Here is a 20,172-nt window from a genome sequence, read left to right as displayed (position 1 = left end):
ATATATATATATACATGTATATATATATATATATATATATATATATATATATATATATATATTTGTCTATCAAAATCATTCTTAATCTACATCTAATTTTAGGATATGAGTGGAGGGGGGTGGGGGGGTCTCGCAGCTTCAAATAACGTACATTCTTTTATTTTTTTCTCTCTTCATCACTTTATTCACGTACTTGGTGCATGATCTCTGTCCGTATGTTTTTTTCATTTTTATTTATTTATCTATTTCCATTGTGAATTTATTTTTCTATCATTATGTTTTTTTTCAGGGGGGAGATTTTTGGTGCTTTATTTTTTTTGAATAATTATTTTTTTTTTTATTGGGGGGGGGTGACAGGTGATCTATGAGGGATGTTTAGCAAAACTGTTTATGATATTCTAGCTTATCTTTTTATGATTTCATTAACGTGGCTTATGAATGAATTGAAAAAGATAATGAGATCATCTAGTGACAAAAGTGTTCTTTAATTATGGCATATAATTTCTTTAAGGTTTTAAGATTTATCGATCTAAGGCTTCATATCGAAATCAGAGCAACAGAATAATCAAATTTATCCGTCTATCAATTAAGCGATTTGATATATATTTGTCTATCATTTAGGATATGAATGGAGGGGGGTGGGGGTGTCTCGCAGCTTCAAATAACGTACATTCTTTTCATTTTTTTCTCTTTTCATCACTTTATTCACGTACTTGGTGCATGATCTCTGGCTGTATGTTTATCTATGTAGGTATAAATGCATGTGTATACATGTGTATGTATATGGATATAATCTTGTGTAATATATTTTAATTTTCAAGTATTTTTATGATTATCCTCATTTAGTATAATATAACCCAATTTACTAGTTAGTTTATCATAGACATCTTTAATGCACCCGTGATTGGAATGAAGTGGACTATAAAGACTGTAAATCCACATTCATTTCTAAGGAAACTCAGCTATGAAACTCAGTTATTATGTTTTATTTGTGTATGTCAAACCGTATATATATATATATATATATATATATATATATATATATATATATATATATATATATATATATATATAAATGTATATATGTGTGTGTGTTGGCTAAATAAACTTTATCAATAACGTCCAATGACCTCTTGAATTGTCGATGCATTGAACATCACTGCATGTAGAACAATTCTTTTTTATTGTGAATGCATAAGTTATTTCGAGATATTTGAGATTTTGGTAGAAAACTTTGTATGTTCATTTTTTTTCTTTGCAGACTTTTTTTTTGTGCGTTTCTCTCAAAGACTGATTCAATTTGAGATGTTTGCGGACGTATAAATCGGTGCTTAATGGCTTCAAAATAGCATTCACTGAGATGATCAAGTGTTCATGACGAGGGATGTTGCACAGTTCACTCTCTTTTTCGCGAAATTCCGAGGAAAAGAAAGAGAATGATTCGCAACTTTCTGCAACCGGGCGTGACTCCTTTACATTCAGGTTAGTTCGCTCTGTTCAGCTCAGCGTGCTCGTGGGATGCGGGACTTTCGAGTATTTTGACGTCAGCCCTTCTCTCGTTGTCTGTCTCTTTTTGTTTCTGTTGATCTTTCTTTCTCTCCTACGCTCTAATCTCTTTCTTTTTTTCCCTTTTTCTTTCTTTTTCGCTTTTCATTTCTCTTTCTCTTTCTCATTCACATTCACATTGTTTCTCTCTTATCTCTCTCTCTCTCTCTCTCTCTCTCTCTCTCTCTCTCTCTCTCTCTCTCTCTCTCTCTCTCTCTCTCTCGCACCCTTTCATCCGCCCTCTCAATCTCCTTCGCCCACTCCCTTTTTTCTCTCTATTCCCTTTCTTTCTTTTTCATTTGCATTTCGGTCTCCATCTCCCCCTTCTTCCTTCTTCCCTTCTCATCTTTCTCTCTTTCTCTCTCCCTCTCTTACAATCCGTAGCCGGCAAATCCTCTCACCATTGCTGCTTCACATCCATATTTACTTTCCGTTATTTCCCGCCAAAACCATTCAAAATAAAGCATAACCGTTTTCTTCGCTGAATTGCTCCTCATCTTTCCAAGTTACAGGATATGATATTCATTTTTTTCTTTCAAAAACTGAATATCTTTTTTCTTTTTTTTTCTCTTTCAAAAACTGAATATTTCTAGTATATTTCTAGATATAGCCAGTGATAAAGCGCAGAAAATCATAGTAGGTTTTGATAAAAGATATATATAGATAGGTATGAAAAGTGATGTAGTGATAGATTAACAAAATGATAAAATCAGTGAATCAAAACAATAAATTAATTAGCGATATATTATGGAAATAATAATGTTATGAACAATTTTATTCCCCCTTGTGTGATAGATTTCAAAGCCGCAATATAATGATTTTTTAGCATATGCAAAATCTCTCTTATGAAGGTAAACATACAAATATAAACATCATTGGTATTTATATTAAAAAAATAAAAAGGAAAAATATCCTGATTGACCTATAACGACCCAATTTTGCCATCAAACAACCGCGTCCTTTGACCACAAACCACTTTGCCCGCTCTTTAAAACCACTTAATAACCGTTACGCTCTTAGCACTTTTGTTTTGACTCGCTTAGGTCATCAGGTCGCCCGAGGTCATATCAGGTCAAACGAGTTAGGACCGAGGATTGTTGACCTTCCATCTCGACAGGCTGCGGCGATCGTGGGAAACTTAAAGGCAGGGAAAGAGGTTAAACGATTTAGATCCAAGATGGCGTTTAATCGATGGTGCTTTTGGCGTTAGGTTAAAAATGTGGTTTTATTTATGTATTATTTTTATAACTTTTTACATTATGTAGAAAAATGGGAGAGGTTTTATTTATGTACAATTTTTTAAACTACTTTTTACATGATAAATCTGAGAGGTTTTATCTATGTATTTTTATAACTACCCCTTTCTTCAGTGTGAATGCTTTATCTCCTAGAAAACGTTAATTTAGTCTTCCAGCGAATGGAGAATAACTGAAATACACAGACATCAAAATGCCTGAATAACTAGGTTGTAAAAAAAAATAATAAAACATAAATGCTGTTATAAGAACCGTTTATAGATGTATATCCACTCAATTGCTTTCCTTTCTTCCTTAAATAGGATAACACGTATTTCCCTTCAATTACCTTTCGTACTTACATAAATAGGACAACAGGTCTTTCCATCCCATTGTCTTTCGTTCTTATATAAACAAGATAACAAATTAATGAAAAAAAGCGAAATAGACCGCACATGGATTGATATCCATCATTATCCACGTCTTCCAGAATTCATAATACGTTTTTTATTTTATTTTACTTACTTTTACTCAGATCATTTACTTACATGTGAATCTTAGACCTCATTTCGCAACCGACATTCCCGTCTCTATTGTTCTTATATATATTATATTTTGGGATGTGTTGTTCAATTTACCGTCAAGTCACATTTCTGGTTTTTCTCTTCAAGGATTTCGTGAGTGAAATAACGGGAGTAAAGAGGAGATGGCAATGAGAAAGGGAAGAGGGAGAAAGAGGGAGAGATTGTGAAGAATTGAGGTCTCGGAGTGGAAAAAAAATGTGATAATAGAATGGCAAATATGGAGAAGGAAAGTGAGAATGAGTGTGAAGAATAACACACAAGAGAGGAGTAATAATGATGATGATAATAACAGCAACAATAGTAATGATGATGATATTAATAATGATAATAAGATAATAAGATTAAAGAAAAACTGATGATTAAGCTGGAGGAGGAATAACAACCAAGATTTAAAAATGAAGAACCCATTTTTTTTTATATGAATGAACACCTAAAAGCAAACGAAAGGAATAGAAAACACAGAACAAGTGAAAATAGCAAAACCATTAACACGAGACGAAGGCAAACTAGAGGCAGAAGAAGAACAAGCAATCACGCTAAACCAGCTTATTGAGAACATGTCCGTGAGAAGAGAACATGGGGTCGTGACGAGTGAGGTGGCGCTGAACAATAAGAAATGTTCATCATTTGTTCAATAACGCCTCAAATCCTGTTTTAGTGTGTTTTCTTTTTCTTTCTTTTTTTCTTTTTTTTTTTCGAGTGGTGATATCTAGGTTAGAAGATGCTTTAATCGAGATAAAATTAAGATGGGGTGGTATTGATTTTTGGTTTGTGGAAATCCGCTATTTCTGTCGTATCTTTTATTTGTAGATATTTTGTAGATAGATTGATAGATTGGTAGATAGACAGATAGACTGATAGATAGATACGTAGGTAGATATATAGATTGATAGAGTGATAGATACGTAGATAGACAGATTAATAGATAGGTTGATAGATTGATAGATAGATACTGGGATGGATAAATAGACTGATAGATAGATGCGAAGATAGATAGACTGATAGATAGATACGTTGATATAGACATATAGATAGATACGTTGATATAGATAGATAGTTAGATTGATAGACAGATACGTAGATAAATAGATACGTAGATAGATAGACTGATAGATAGATAAACAGATTAATATATAGGTTGATAGATGTATTGATAACTAGACATATTGATAGAGAGATATATAGACATACTAATAGACAGATAGATTTTTTGATTGTCTGATAGATGGAGGTACAAATGTTGATAGATAGATAGACAGATTGATTGATAGGTAGATCGGTGGATAGATAGATTGAAAGATAGATAGGTAGATATATAGATAAATAGATTGGTAGGTAGACAGGTAGCTAGGTATATAGATACATAACTATTTTGATTGACTGATAGATAGGGATTAAGAAGAAGCAGTTTAAAGTAAAAAAAATAATAAATAAATAAACAAAAAATAAAAAATAAAAACATAGATAAAAACAAATAAATAAATGAATAAATAAATAAAAAATAATAATTATATATATATATATATATATATATATATGTATATATACATATATATATATATATATGTATATATACATATATATATATATATATATATATATATATATATATATATATATATATATATATCCAGAAGTTTAAAGTAAAAAACAAAAAAAAATATCCATGCAACTTCTGTATTTATATGACAGAAAACGCGCGTGCCTTGAATGTGAGCGAAAGGGTGTCATTTTTACGAAGCTTTCTCGAACATTCTTGGAAGTTGCGCAAGAGACTGTGTTCTTTTGTTCTTTTGTAATGTGTGTTAGCATAAATGTCTATATATATGCATACATGTACACTTACGAACACGCACATACATATATGTATGCACATACGCATACACATGCACAAATACACACACGCACGCACACACACACAGCACTAACACACACACACACACACACACAAACAAACACACACACACACACACAAACACACACACACACAAACACACACACATACACACATATACATACACACACACATGCACACACTAGCATTAACACACAAACTAACACTAACACACAAAAAGAGAGACAAGCAGACAGAGGGAAAGAGAAAGAGAAGGTGGAATGATGCACAATAAAAATAATAACCTGGCAGCACAATACATAATACAGACAAAACTAGGATAATGCATGATTCACACCAACTAATTAAATCATAAAATATTTGCAATTATAAAATATGCAATACGAGAGGAAAAAGGAAATCATTAACACAGACAGAGGAAAATATAAAATGAGTCACGCATAATCTGCATCATTAGTGTTGTGCTGTTAATGAGTGCTACTCAATTGACTTCTCCAAGGTTTGTGCGAATAAGATGAATCCTTACAAACCACGAAGGTGAATCCCGAAGCAGTTTCGGATTTGAATTTCTCGCCTCGAATTCTTTTGCAAGAGACAAGATAATAGATGAAAATGGAGAACAAGAACAAGAAAATAATGAAAAAAAGAGAAGGGGAATAGAAAGAAGAAAAGAGGAAAAGATAAAAGGAGTCGCGCACAATCTGCATCATTAGTGTTAATGACTATTAACCAATTCTCTTCCCCAAGGGTTGTGCGAATAGGATGAATCCTTACAAACCACGAAGGTGAATCCCGAAGCAGTTTCGGATTTGAATTTCTCGCCTCGAATCCTTTTGCAAGAGAAGAAAATAGATGAAGATGGAGAACAAGAACAAGAAAATAATGAAAAAAAGAGAAGGGGAATGAAAAGAAGAAAAGAGGAAAAGATAAAAGGAGTCGCGCACAATCTGCATCATTAGTGTTAATGACTATTAACCAATTCTCTTCCCCAAGGGTTGTGCGAATAGGATGAATCCTTACAAACCACGAAGGTGAATCCCGAAGCAGTTTCGGATTTGAATTTCTCGCCTCGAATCCTTTTGCAAGAGAAGAAAATAGATGAAGATGGAGAACAAGAACAAGAAAATAATGAAAAAAAGAGAAGGGGAATGAAAAGAAGAAAAGAGGAAAAGATAAAAGGAGTCGCGCACAATCTGCATCATTAGTGTTAATGACTATTAACCAATTCACTTCCCCAACGGCAGTGCGAATAAGACGAATCCTTACAAACCGCGAAAGTGAATTCCGAAGCAGTTTCGGATTTGAATTTCTCTCCTCGAATTATTTTACAAGAGAAGAAAATAGATGAAGATGGAGAACAAGAATAAGAAAATTACGAAGAAAATAGAAGGGGAAAAGAGGAAAAGATAAAATGAGTCACGCACAATCTGCACCATTAGTGTTCATTAGTACTAGTCAATTCACTTCCCCAACGGCAGTGCGAATAAGACGAATCCTTACAAACCGCGAAAGTGAAACCCGAAACAGTTTCGGATTAGAGTTTCTCGCCTCGAACCCTTTTGCGAGAGATTGGCAAGAATATAGATAAAGAGGGAGATGGAGGACGAAGAAAAAGAAAATAAAGAAAAAAGAGAGGAAATAAGATATAGAAGTAGTAGAAGAGGTTGAAGAAAAAGAAAGAAAGAAGAACACTCACTGCGGTTCGCGCGGTTCGCCTCTGCTAGTGATACAATGGCACAGTAGTTGTTGTCGTCCTGTCGGTACCCTTTCCCCTTCCATTTAAGGAGGGGGAAGGGAGGGAGAGGAAGGCATATTCCCTCCTCCTCCCCTTCCTCCTCCTCCTCCTCCTCCTCACTCTCCCCTCCTTCGCCTTGTATCTCTTTCTATCCCGAGTCGAGGTGGCGGCGAATGAAGGTTGGGGTTTCTGGGCTTCGCAACGAGCTTTTAGCGGTTCGTTGTTAATGTTTCAGTGAAACCTGCTGAACTCTTTTTTTTTTCTTGTGTGCTCTATACTTTGTTTTTATCTGTTGTTGTCTTTGTCACTGCCTCTCTCTCTCTCTCTCTTTTCTCTACTTCTCCCTCTCTCCTCTACCTTTTCTACTTCTCTCTCTCCCTCTCCTCCTCACTCTCACCTCTCCTCCCTCCCTTCATCCTCCTTCTCCCCTCACCCCTTCCTTCTCCCCTCACCCCTCCCTACCTCCTCCCTCTCCCCTCACCCCTCCCTCCTCCCTCACTCCCCTCCCTTCCTCCTCACCTCTCCCTCACCCTCCTCCCACCCACCTCCCTCTCCCCATCTCCCTCACCCCCTCCCTTCCTCCTCCCTCTACCCCTTACTCCCTCACCCCACTCCCTTCCTCCTCCCTCCCTTACCTCTCCTCCCTCCTTCCTCCCTCTTACCTCCTCACCCCTCCCTTGCTCCTCCCTCTCCCCCTCCCCCTCACCCCTCCCTTCCTCCTCACTCCTCCCTTCCCCCCCCACCCTTCTAAGACAGTCGCCGCCTGGATTACATCGGCTTTTGGTGTTGAAATCTTCCTCTCCTTTCCTCCTGCCGCTTCGCTGTTTCTGCAAAGCCTTCTTCGGTATGTCTATTACGTATTCGGAAATGTGTTTATCCACTTCGCACTCGTTTGTTATTAGTGTGTGAAGTCGGCATATTTGCAGAACGAGTTGCGTGCATGGGCATATATGCATGAACCCGTAATCTGTATGCAAATGGATAAGGATAGCAATCAGTCAGTCATGCAAGCCCATACATGTGCAAATAAATATAATGATTGTATAGATTCGCGCAAACAAAAACAAAAAACATTCTATCGCCAACTATCACAAACACACACACACACACACACACACACACACACACACACACACACACACACACACACACACACACACACACACACACACACACACACACACACACACACACACGCACACACACGCACACACGCACTCCTACAAATAATACACACCCAACCCCAACCCCCAACCTCCACCCATACCCCACTCCACCCCCACCCCCACCACAACCCATCCCCCGACACACAGCAGCTCAGAAACCCCCTAATAACACCCTGACAGAAATAGGTGTCGAAACCCTTTTGCCCGAAGCTTTTCAGAGAGAGAGAGAGAGAGAAGGAATGAGGGAGGGAGGGAGTGAGAGAGAGAGAGAGAACGAAAGCGATAGAGAAAGAGAGAGAGAGAAAAAAAAAAGAAGGAGGGAGGGAGCGAGAGAGAGAGAGAGAGAGAACGAAAGCGATAGAAAAAGAGAGAGAGAGAAGGAAGGAGGGAGAGAGAGAGAGAAGGAAGGGGGGAGAGAGAGAGAGAGAACGAAAGGATAGAGAAAAGAGAGAGAAGGAGGGAGGGAGGGAGAGAGAGAGAGAGAAGGAAGGAGGGAGAGAGAGAGAGAAGGAAGGAGGGAGAGAGAGAGAGAAGGAAGGAGGGAGAGAGAGAGAGAGAGAAGGAAGGAGGGAGAGAGAGAGAGAGAACGAAAGCGATAGAGAAAGAGAGAGAGAGAGAGAAGGAAGGAGGGAGAGAGAGAGAAAACGAAAGCGATAGAGAAAGAGAGAGAAGGAGAGAGGGAGAGAGAGAGAAGGAAGGAGGGAGAGAGAGAGAGAAGGAAGGAGGGAGAGAAACAGAGACAGACAGACACCTAACATGGGCACGGGAGGAAATGCCCGAGACCGAGATGCCCCTCTGCCATCAGTCTGCCCGGCGTCACCCATCCTTCTAGACGCCGCCCGCGTGTTGCAACGTCCCGGGCGAGGCTGGGATGGGCGCCGGGCGAGGGTGGGCGTGTGCCTAAGAGGGAGGTGAGATTCGGCAGGCGTGAGGGAGGGGGTCTGTCTTGGGCTTGTCGATGTTCTTCTGGTTCTGTTTCGGTCTTGGCTGTTGGGTCGGTGGGTTTGGCTCTCTCTTCCTTTTTTATCGTTCTGTCTTTCATTCCTTTTTTTTCTCTCTATTTTAATCGCTTTGTTTCTCGTTTTTTTGTCTCTATTTCTTTTTGTTTTTCTCTCTCTCCCTCTCTCTCTCTCTCTCTCTCTCTCTCTCTCTCTCTCTCTCTCTCTCTCTCTCTCTCTCTCTCTCTCTCTCTCTCTCTCTCAGCCTAGCTATCTATCTATCTCTCTATCTATCTATCTATCTATTTCTCCCTCTCTTTATCCTTTTCCTCTTTCTCCCTCTCCCTTTCCCCCTCCCTATCCTTCCCTCCCTCCCTCTCTCTCTTCCTCTCTCAAATATTTTAATAATTACCATCACACCAAATACCATTTGTTTCACACATACTAAGGGCGGAAATACCAAGTTTATTGATCCGCATACAAAGGAAACGATTAATATGTGAAAGCCAATTATATAATGCATAAATTATAGATACGTACATTTTACACATATCTAAACAACAAACAATTATAAACGACTTAACTTAAGAATCGTATTTTTTTTTTATCCTTCACCATTATGTCCTCAGTCACTCGAAAAAACTCTCTCTCTCTCTTTCTCTTTCTGTCTCTCTCTCTCTCTCTCTCTCTCTCTCTCTCTCTCTCTCTCTCTCTCTCTCTCTCTCTCTCTCTCTCTCTCTCTCTCTCTCTCTCTCTCTCTCTCTCTCTCTCAATTCTCTTTGAATTGAAACGACACATATATGTTAAACAAAGTGAATTATTTAATGAAAAATGTTTATCTATTTTTGTTATACATCCTGAACAGGAAAACAGGAAGTCACGTGACATAAAAAAAAACGTGATGTGCCTTTTTTCTGTTTAATATCATATGAAAAACTGAATATCTTATTCAAAATCATCCGAGTTAAATTTGATACAGAAAAGGACAAAAAGAGTAAAAGGAGGAAGAAGGAGAGAAAAGGAGAAAAAATAAGAACAAGGAAAATGTTAAGAAAATACAGACAGCTTAAGCATCATCATTAGAGCACAGAAGCCACACTTATCCACACTTATCCACATGGGAACAGAAGAAAAAACGATAATGATGATAAAAAAGGATAAATAGATTAAAAAAGAAAGAAGAAAATACAGGGACGCAGGGAGAAGTAGGAGGAGAAGAGTGGGAAATAGAATTTAAGTGAACAGTGATAAGGAAATACGAGAAAAATGATGATTGCTACGTATGAAGTAAAGGAAGAATAAAGGCAAAGGAGAAGAGGAAGAAGGAGGGAAAAGGAGATGAGATAGATAAATTGGCACAATGTGATGAAGAAAAATGAGAAGAGACAAAAAAAAGAGAAGAAAAGGAGACAAAAAGAAAGAAAAACATTAAAACGAAAAAAAAAACAGAAAAGGAAGAAGAAAAAATTGAGAACAGAGAAGAGATAATACTCCTATCACCACAAAGAAATACAGAAAGAAAAAAAAAAACAAAGAAAACAAGGGAATAAGAAGAGGAAGAAGGAAAGAACAGCGCAAACCAGTGCTAAGATAATAACACAGTATCATCACTGAAGGCGGGGTCGTCTCCACCAACCCCTTCTGGGCTGCGTGACCTTTGACCTGTGTCGCAACCTCTCCCCCCCCCCCCTCCTCCTACTCCCCACACCTCCACCTCCTTACCCTCCACACACACACCTCCACCCCTTCCCCCTTCCCCTTCACACATACACACACCTTTCTACCCCCTCCCCCTCCTCTCTACACCTCCACCCCTTCCCCTTTACACACACTCACAAACACACCTTTCCGACCCCTCCCTCCTCCTCTTCCCTACACCTCCACCCCTTCCCCTTCACACACACACACACACCTTTCCACTTCCTCCCAACACCTCCACCCCTTCCCCTTACACACACACACACACACACACCTTTCCACCCCCTCCTCCTCCCAACACCTCCACCCCTTCCCTTTACACACACACACACACCTTTCCACTCCCTCCCCCTCCTCCTCCTCCCTACACCTCCACCCCTTCCCCTTCACACACACACCTTTCCAACCCCCCCCTCCCCCTCCTCCCAACACCTCCACCCCTTCCTCTTCACACACACCTTTCCACTCCCCCCCTTCTCCCTACACCTCCAACCCTTCCCCTGCACACACACACACACACACACACACACACCTCCATCCCTTCCCCTTCACACACACACACACCTTTCCACTCCCTCTCCCCCCCCCCCATTACCCCTATCACCACCTGGAACTGAAACAATGTGTTCTTTTCTTCTGTAATTGGTTAAGGATTCCTTTCACGAGCGAAAAGGTGGTTGGGCGGTTTAATTGGCTGTGTACATTGGTGTGAAATAAATAACGGTTTTGTTTGGTTTATGTGTGATTTTATTGTCTTATTTGTTTAATTAAGCTTTTTCTTTCAAATGGAGGATTTATATTCTTTTATATTCTTTTATATCTATATTTGATACTTTTCATATTCTTTCATATAAAAGCATGTAAAGAATATATTGATATTTCTATATTCTTTTATATTTACATTGATACTTTTTATATTCTCTATATTTATATTGACATCTTTTTATATTCTTTTATAATTGTATTGATACTTTTTATATTCTTTTACATTTATATTGATACTTTTTATATTTTTTATATCTATATTTATATTCTTTTATATTTATAATCATATACTTTTATATCTATATTCATATTCACTTATATTTGTATTTATATGCTTTTATATCTATATTTATGCTTTCATTTTTTGGTTCCTTTCTTTTTTTGGTTGAATGGGGAGTGTATATAGAAATATTATTTTATGTATGTGGTTTGGTGGTTTCTTGAATAATTTCTTTTTGTATAAAATAAGATGGGCGATTTTTGGTGCAGGTTTCCTTATTCTTGTGTTTTGGAGTCTTGAAACGTATTTTGTATTTACATAACGAGATAATGTCTATCTATTTTAGTTTATCTATCTATATCATTCTCTTTCTATATTTACCTTTCTCTACTGTCTGTCTGTCTGTATGTCTCTCTCTCTCTCTCTCTCTCTCTCTCTCTCTCTCTCTGTCTCTCTCTCTCTGTCTCTCTCGCTCTCTCTTCCTCTCTTCCTCTCTTCCTCTCTTCTTCTCTCTTCTCTTCCTCTCTTTCTCTTCTCCTTCTTCCTCTTTCACTTCCTCTCTTTCACTTCCTCTCTCTCTCTCTCTCTCTCTCTCTCTCTTTCTCTCTCTCTCTCTCTCTCTCTCTCTCTCTCTCTCTCTCTCTCTCTCTCTCTCTCTCTCTCTCTCTTCCTCTCTCTCTCTCTCCCTCCCTCCCTCTCTCACTCTCTCTCTCTCTCTCTCTCTCTCTCTCTCTCTCTCTCTCTCTCTCTCTCTCTCTCTCTCTATCTATCTATCTATCTATCTATCTATCTTCCCCTCTCCATCTCCCTCTTCCCCCTCTTCCTTTCCCTCTCTCCTTCCCTCTGTCCCTCTCCTCCCCCCCTGTCTCTCTCCTTCCTCCCTGTCCCCTTCCCTCCCTTCCTCCATGCCCCCCTCCCTCTACACCTTCCTTCCCTCCCTCTCCCCCTCCATACCCTCCCCTCATTTCCTCCCAATCTGTTTTTCCGAAACAAAAAAAGTCAAACAATATAAACAAAACCCTGCACTATGGAATCCGCATATGCCTAATACGGACATAAAGATCAAAATTCCACACAACGACCGTAAAATAAGAACTCTATGGGACACGGGAACCGAAGCTAAAATTCTCGCATTTACATTAAGAGTCGCTCGGATGCTAAACATACGGAATGTAACCCGGTTTTAGTGGGAATCTTGTGTAGCGTTTTATCGCAAGGAACCTTATCGAGAATTCAATATCGAAGCAGTGTATTATTTTATTATTATTGTTGTTGTTGTTTCTGTTAATATAAGCGTTTTCATTATTATTGTTATTAGTATCAGTATCAGTATTGTTGTTATTGTTATTGTTGATATATTCATTATTATAACCGTTTTCATTGTTATTATTGTTATTAGTATTAGTAGCACTATTGTTGTTATTATTGTTGTTATTGGTATTTTCATTATTATCATCATTATCCTTGTGCTATGACTGTTACCTCCACCATTATTAGTATTACCATCATTATTATTATTACTATGCTATTACTGTTATCACTACCATTATTATCATCATTACTGTGCTCTCGTTGTTTTTGTGACTTTGTTGTCATTGTTGTTTTCATATTATTATTGTTACGATAATATCACTGCCATTATTATTTTCATCATCCTTATCATCATCATTACGATTACCATCTCCGTTTCGCTGCAGGTTTTGCATACGGCCGGTGCCTTCAAAGGACTTCCTGTCTGCATCTGCAATTCGCCACACAGATTCGCTGCTAATTATCAATACTGGATTATCATTATCATTACTTTTTCGCCTGACATCAAACAGCGCCGTGGGTTTAGCGCATTACCATAGAGTGTAAAGATATGAATATGCAGTCGTGAATATCATTATTTTTAATATCTATGGTAATGGTATGTATGTTTTTTCACTGACCTGGAACATGATGTACGTGGTGGAATAAGTAATTTTTTTATACGTACAGAGATGAATAATTTTCATTCGTATAAGGCATATAGTCGTGTATATGTATGTGTACATGTATGCTTATGCGCACACTATATATGTTTGTGTGTGTGAGTGAGTGTGTGTGTGTGTGGCTGTGTGTGTGCTTGTGCTTGTGTGTGTGTGACTGTGGCTATATATGTGTGTGTGTGTGTGTGTGTGTGTGTGTGTGTGTGTGTGTGTGTGCTTGGATGTGTGTGTGTGTGTGTGTGTGTGTGTGTGTGTGTGTGTGTGTGTGTGTGTGTGTGTGTGTGTGTGTGCCTATGTGTGTGAGTGTGTGGCTATGTGTGTTGCTGTGTGTATGTGTGTTATATGTGTGCGCACGCATCTGTATCGTGTGTTAACCTCAATGCATACACTCACCGCACATACATACATGCACATCTAACCTCACAACCTCACAATCTCATAAACGTTCATCCCTTTCCTTCGCCCCCCCCCTGTCCCCCGCCCCACCCCACCCCCACCACCGCCGCCACCCCCACCCCCACCACCGCCGCTGAAAGAGAGAGAGAATGGAATATATAATTTTTATTAGCTTATTGTCTTCATGCCAGAAAACAATCGCTCCCCCCCCCTGCTCCCCGCCAGATACGTTCACGACGCCGGTTGAACGAGGTTTCTGTGGGATGTTATGAGGCTCGATCCATAACGAAAGGAAGGGAGAGAGAGAAAGGGGGAGGATGGAGAGAAAGAAAGGGGAGGAAGGGAGAGAAAGAAAGAAGGAAGGGAGAGAGAGAAAGAAAGGGGGAGGAAAGGAGAGAAAGGGCGAGAAAGATTGGAGGAGGAAGGGAGAGAAAGAGAGGAAAGGGAGATAAATATAGGGGGAGGAAGGGAGAGAAAGAGAGGAAAAGAAGGGAGAGGAAAATAGGGGGAGGAAGAAAGGAAGAAAAATGGGAGGACCGGAGAGAAAGAAAGGAAAGGAAGGGAGAAAAAGGGAAAGGATGGGGAGAGAAAGGGAAGAAAGAAGGAAGGAAGAGAGGGAGAAGAGGAAGATGGTAGAGAGGTGGAGGAAGGAAGGAGATAGAGACAGAGAATAAAAGAAAGATGAGGAAGAGAGAGATACAGAAAGACAGACTTAAAATAAAAGACAGACAGGAAATAAAAGAAAGGCAGATGTGAGAGAGGAAGAAAAAGAGAGACAGGCAGACAGACAATAAAAGAGAGAGACAAACAATAAAAGACAGATAAACAGACAGAAAATAAAATATAGAGAAAGAAAGAAAGAAAACCGAGAGAGAGGAACAGACAGACAGATAAACAGACAATAAAAAATCAAGACCAAGAGACCAGAGAACATAAATCCAAAGAAAATAGAAGTAGAGACGTATAGACGAGACGAGACAAAAAAAAAGTATAAAAAAGACGATCATGAAAGGCATCAAATCCTCTCTGAAAAGGAATCAAATCCTCTCTTGAAGGGATTCTAGTTCCATCGGCCAGAACGTGTCCGGTTTTGGCGCCTAAATAACACGCTGTCAAGACACATCCAAGTGATTACCAATGACACCTGTCATTAGCGAAGGCGACTGAAACACGCGGAGGAAAATGAGCTGGGGATTGATGGTGTAATGGCGGGGAGGGAGGGAGTGGGAAAGGGTGGAGGGAGTGGGAAAGGGTGGAGGGAGTGGGAAAGGGTGGAGGGAGTGGGAAAGGGTGGAGGGAGTGGGAAAGCGTGTGGAGAGTGGGAGGGCGTGTGTAGGGAGTGGGAGCGCGTGTGGAGGGAGTGGAAGAGCGAGTGGAGGGAGTGGGAGCGTAGGAGAGCGAGTGGAGGGAATGGGAGCGTGTGGAGGGAGGGAGAGCTGGTGAAGAGAGTGGGAGAGAGTAGGAGCGCGTGTGGAGGGAGTGGAAGAGTGGTGGAGAGCGTGTGGAGGGAGTGGGAGACCGTGTGGAGTGTGTGTGAGAGTGGGAGAGCGTGTGGAGTGTGTGAGAGTGGGAGAGCGTGTGGAGGGAGTGGGAGACCGTGTGGAGTGTGTGTGAGAGTGGGAGAGCGTGTGGAGTGTGTGAGAGTGGGAGAGCGTGTGGAGGGAGTAGGAGTGCCTGTAAAAGGCAATTCGTGTCTGATTAGTACTTTACTTAATAGTAGTACATTAGCATTGCATTTATAAAATATATCACTATCTTTTCTACCTGACCTGTCTGTTATTGTAAATTAACTGATTTCGCACTGTATTCACTAAAAATCCAATAATTCTCAATGGAACATTTTGTTTTGAAAACAGTATAGAATGTGTCACTGTATGATTGCATCACTGCAGTATTTTATATCTGCATTATATAACACACCACTAATACCCTTATAATCATCACACAAATTAATAAAGAAGATTGCTTTATTTTCCACCTGCATTTCCTCCTGCACCTCCTTCGAAAAATAATCACACCACTTATAAATTCATAATCAACACACAACCTCTCCTGTACCCGCCATAAGATCAGCTGTTTCTCTGTATCCCCCCTCCCCTTCCCCACATTCTTATGACGTCACCGGCTTCCCAAAATCTCCCCGGCTTCACCAGCTGTCAACAGTAGCTTCACCGGGAGCCCCAACCACAGCAGTGAGGGAGCTGTCTTCATCATGATCCCGTGTTGCAAAGCTATCATCATTAATGAAAATGATCGCTCGCATCATCTGCAATATCCCCTCCCTCTCCTTCGCATTATCCTGTGATGAAGGAAGTACAATGAGAGGAGACGGGAGAGAAGCAAAAAAAAAAAAAAAAAAAAAAAAAGAAGGACGAAACCCACTTACCTTCTCGAAGCACAGACAAAGATCTTGATTAGCGATCTTTGCTTTGTTAAAGGCGTTGGAGAACCTGGGGCGAGGAGGGGGGGCGGGGTTGGCTAGGTAAGAGGGGAGGGGTATGACTGGGTAGCGGGGGGTAAGAGTCTAGGTAGGGGTCTTCAAGAGGGTGGGGATCATAACAGAAAGTTGAGGGAGGGGACTGCTACAGGGTGGAGTATAGAGAGATAAAGGGTACAGGTTGAGGGAGGGTAAAGAAGGGAGAAAGCACTGTATAATAGGGCGGAGGAAGCTACAAAAGAATGGGGAAACAGGAGAGTAAGAGAGAAGCACCATCAGGGAGAGAGGGTGGAGGGGGGTAGAGCAGGTGGGAAGACGCTACAAGAGGGAGGGTATAAGGTAGGGTATGGAGAGGCTACAAGGAGAGAGGTCTTGGGAAGGACTACAGGGGGAGGCTGGGTATGGGAAGCTGGGGGAAGGTCATCCCGAAAGGTGTAGCATGGTATAAGATAATTACATGTTATCGGGTAATTGTTTAATTGGAGAAAGACGAATTCATTAGGGTGTTTACAGCGAGCGGACGACCGAACGACCAGCCAACCGCCTGTCCATGTTATTGTTGCTCTTCTTCTTGTTTTTCTTCTCTCTCCTGCTACCTCCTGTTTATCATCCCCCCTTCCAACTCTCGCGCGTACATTGTGCTCTTTTTTATCTCTCCTGCTACCTCCTGTTTATTATTCCCCTCCCAGCTCTCGCGCGTTCTTTCTATGTTCTTTTTCCCCAAAGGCGCAACGGAGCATTTGCATTTTACTGCTATATTGTTTGCATATATGGCATACCTCGGGATGGTTTTATGATCAGGAGACATAGCAGCTCGCGCCCCTGCTTGCCGAACTCCCGGGTACAAAGCCCAGCTCCACCGCTTGGAAATGTGCTTGGAAATGGGGATGCATTTTGTTCCTTGGGGGCGAGCCGGTTCCGTCAGCTTAAAGTTGTTTTTTTTGTATGTATATTATTAGATACTATAAATATTGAGAAATATAACAGAGATGTATACGTGTGTGTGTGTGTGTGTGTGTATGTGTGTGTGTGTGTGTGTGTGTGTGTGTGTGTGTGTGTGTGTGTGTGTGTGTGTGAGTGTGCGTGTGCGTGTGCGTGTGCGTGTGCGTGTGCGTGTGCGTGTGCATGTGCGTGAGACAGAGAGAGAGAGAGAGGAGTGAATGAGTGAGTTAGTTACTATGGTTAGTGAGTGAGTCAGTGAATTAGTTAAGTTAGTTTGTATGTATGCGTATCCGTGTGCGTGTGTGTATGCGTGCGCAATTCATGTACGCGTTACCAAACGGCCCCACGAAACGGAGAAGCGAGGCCATCAGTTATTCGCAAGAGTTCAACGACTCGATAAAACACTTCAGCGGTTGAGTGATGGCGCAAAGGCGAGATAAAGTGACAAGTGGAAAAATGAAATTGAAAAGTCTTGCTTCAGGGAATGGAATTCGATGCTGAGGATGGCGATAAACAACACCGAAAAATGAAAATAGTTATAAGACATTATGGTGTGATTGATAATAATGATTTTCGATAAATAAAAATAGTTGTAAGACATTATGGTGTGATTGATAATAATGATTTTCGATAAATACAAATAGTTCTAAGACATTATAGTGTGAATGATGATAATGATTTTCGATTAATAAAAGTAGTTATAAGACATTATGGTGTGAATGATAATAATGATTTTCGATTAATAAAAGTAGTTATAAGACATTATGGTGTGAATGATAATAATGATTTTCGAAAAATAAAAATAGTTATAAGACATTATGGTGTGAATGATAAGAATAATTTTCGAAAAATAAAGATAGTTATAAGACATTATGGGGTGAATTGATAATAATGATTTTCGATAAATAAAAATAGTTGTAAGACATTATGGTGTGAATGATGATAATAATTTTCGATAAATAAAAATAGTTATAAGGCATTATGGTGTGAGTGATAAGAATAATTTTCGATAAATAAAAATAGTTATAATACATTATGGTGTGAATGATGATAATGATTTTGGATAAATAAAAATAGTTATAAGACATTATGGTGTGAATGATGATAATAATTTTCGATAAATAAGAATAGTTATAAGACATTATGGTGTGATTGATAATAATGATTTTCGATAAATAAAAATAGTTATAAGACAATATGGGGTGAATTGATAATAATAATTTTCGATAAAAAAATAGTTTTAAGACATTATGGTGTGAATGATGATAATAATTTTGGATAAATAAAAATAGTTCTAAGACATTATGGTGTGAATGATAATAATAATTTTCGATAAATAAAAATAGTTTTAAGACATTATGGTGTGAATGATAATAATGATTTTCGATAAATAAGAATAGTTTTAAGACATTATGGTGTGATTGATAATAATGATTTTCGATAAATAAGAATAGTTTTAAGACATTATGGTGTGAATGATGATAATAATTTTGGATAAATAAAAATAGTTTTAAGACATTATGGTGTGATTGATGATAATGATTTTCGATAAATAAAAATAGTTACAAGACATTATGGTGTGAATGATGATAATAATTTTCGATAAATAAAAATAGTTATAAGACATTATGGTGTGAATGATAACAATAATTTTCGAAAACTAAAAATAGTTATAAGACGTTATAGTGTGAATCGTAGTCATAATTTTCATTAACTAGATATATTGTGAGTACGAGTTTACAATATTTATAATGAACGATAAACAATTATTCTGTTGATAAAATAACGCTATAGATTCCACTATACATAAACTAATTTGAATTAAACTTCCTTTTTTCTCTCTCAACCACGCTACATATAAATCCCATAACTCGCATAAACAAAACAAAAACATCTTCAATTTTATTACATTCAGAAAAAAATATACACAAATAAAAACCAAAAAAAAAACGAAATGAAGACAACAATCGCCAAACGAAAAAAAAAATATTTTGAATGACAAGTTTATTGTCATGTGATAATGGGGAAGAAAAACAACGATAAGAAGGAGAAAACAGGTAAACAAAGGATTGGCGAGAAAGCTATTCAGGTAGAGCAGGTGACCCTTGAGCCTCAATATAGAAAAGGTGAGGTCAGGTCAGGTCAAATGGTAAGATGGAAGCGCTTGAGACCCGTGATAAGTCCGAGGGAGACCTGACCAGCTGTTTTTCTTTCTTTCTTTCTCTTTTTTTTTGTATTATGGTGTGCTTTTTGTAACTTCTTTCTGTATGGCTTGGGTTTCTCTGGGTCTCGTGTTTTGTTTTTCTTCATCTTTCTCTCTATTTTCATTCTCTTTCTTTTTCTCTCTGATATTCTCTCTCTGTCTCTGTCTCTATCTATCTATCTCTCCCTCCTACATTTCACTCTCTCTCTCTCTCACACTCCTCCCTCTCACTTCCTCTTCTCCCTCATCCGCTCCCTCTCCCCCGTTTGTTTGTCTCGTCTCGCGTTCTCCTTTTTCTTCATCTCTCTCTCTCTCTCTCTCTCTCTCTCTCTCTCTCTCTCTCTCTCTCTCTCTCCTCTCTCTCTCTCTCTCTCTCTCTCTCTCTCTCTCTCTCTCTCACTCCATCCCTCTCCTTCCTCCCTCTCTTCCCCTTTCCCCTCCTCCTTCTCTTCTTCTTCTTCCTCCCTCTCTTCCCTCTCCTTC

The 20,172-nt window shown here is 39.2% G+C and overlaps 1 long non-coding RNA gene across 1 annotated transcript in view; it reads left to right on the top strand.

Annotated features, from left to right (window-relative positions):
• The window catches only part of LOC138866339 (uncharacterized), a 101,715-nt gene extending 88,036 nt beyond the window's left edge, over nucleotides 1–13,679 (top strand). The window contains exons 2-3 of the long non-coding RNA XR_011399558.1: nucleotides 1,306–1,482; nucleotides 13,439–13,679. This is a non-coding gene — a long non-coding RNA (uncharacterized lncRNA). The remainder of the gene's footprint in view (nucleotides 1–1,305; nucleotides 1,483–13,438) is intronic.
• Nucleotides 13,680–20,172: the final 6,493 nt, after the last annotated feature.

Source organism: Penaeus vannamei, chromosome 3 (assembly GCF_042767895.1).
Source record: "Penaeus vannamei isolate JL-2024 chromosome 3, ASM4276789v1, whole genome shotgun sequence".
Classification (NCBI taxonomy): Eukaryota; Metazoa; Arthropoda; class Malacostraca; order Decapoda; family Penaeidae; genus Penaeus; species Penaeus vannamei.
The sequence above is the reverse complement of the archived record's forward strand: the minus strand, read 5'-3'. Positions and strand labels throughout refer to the sequence as shown.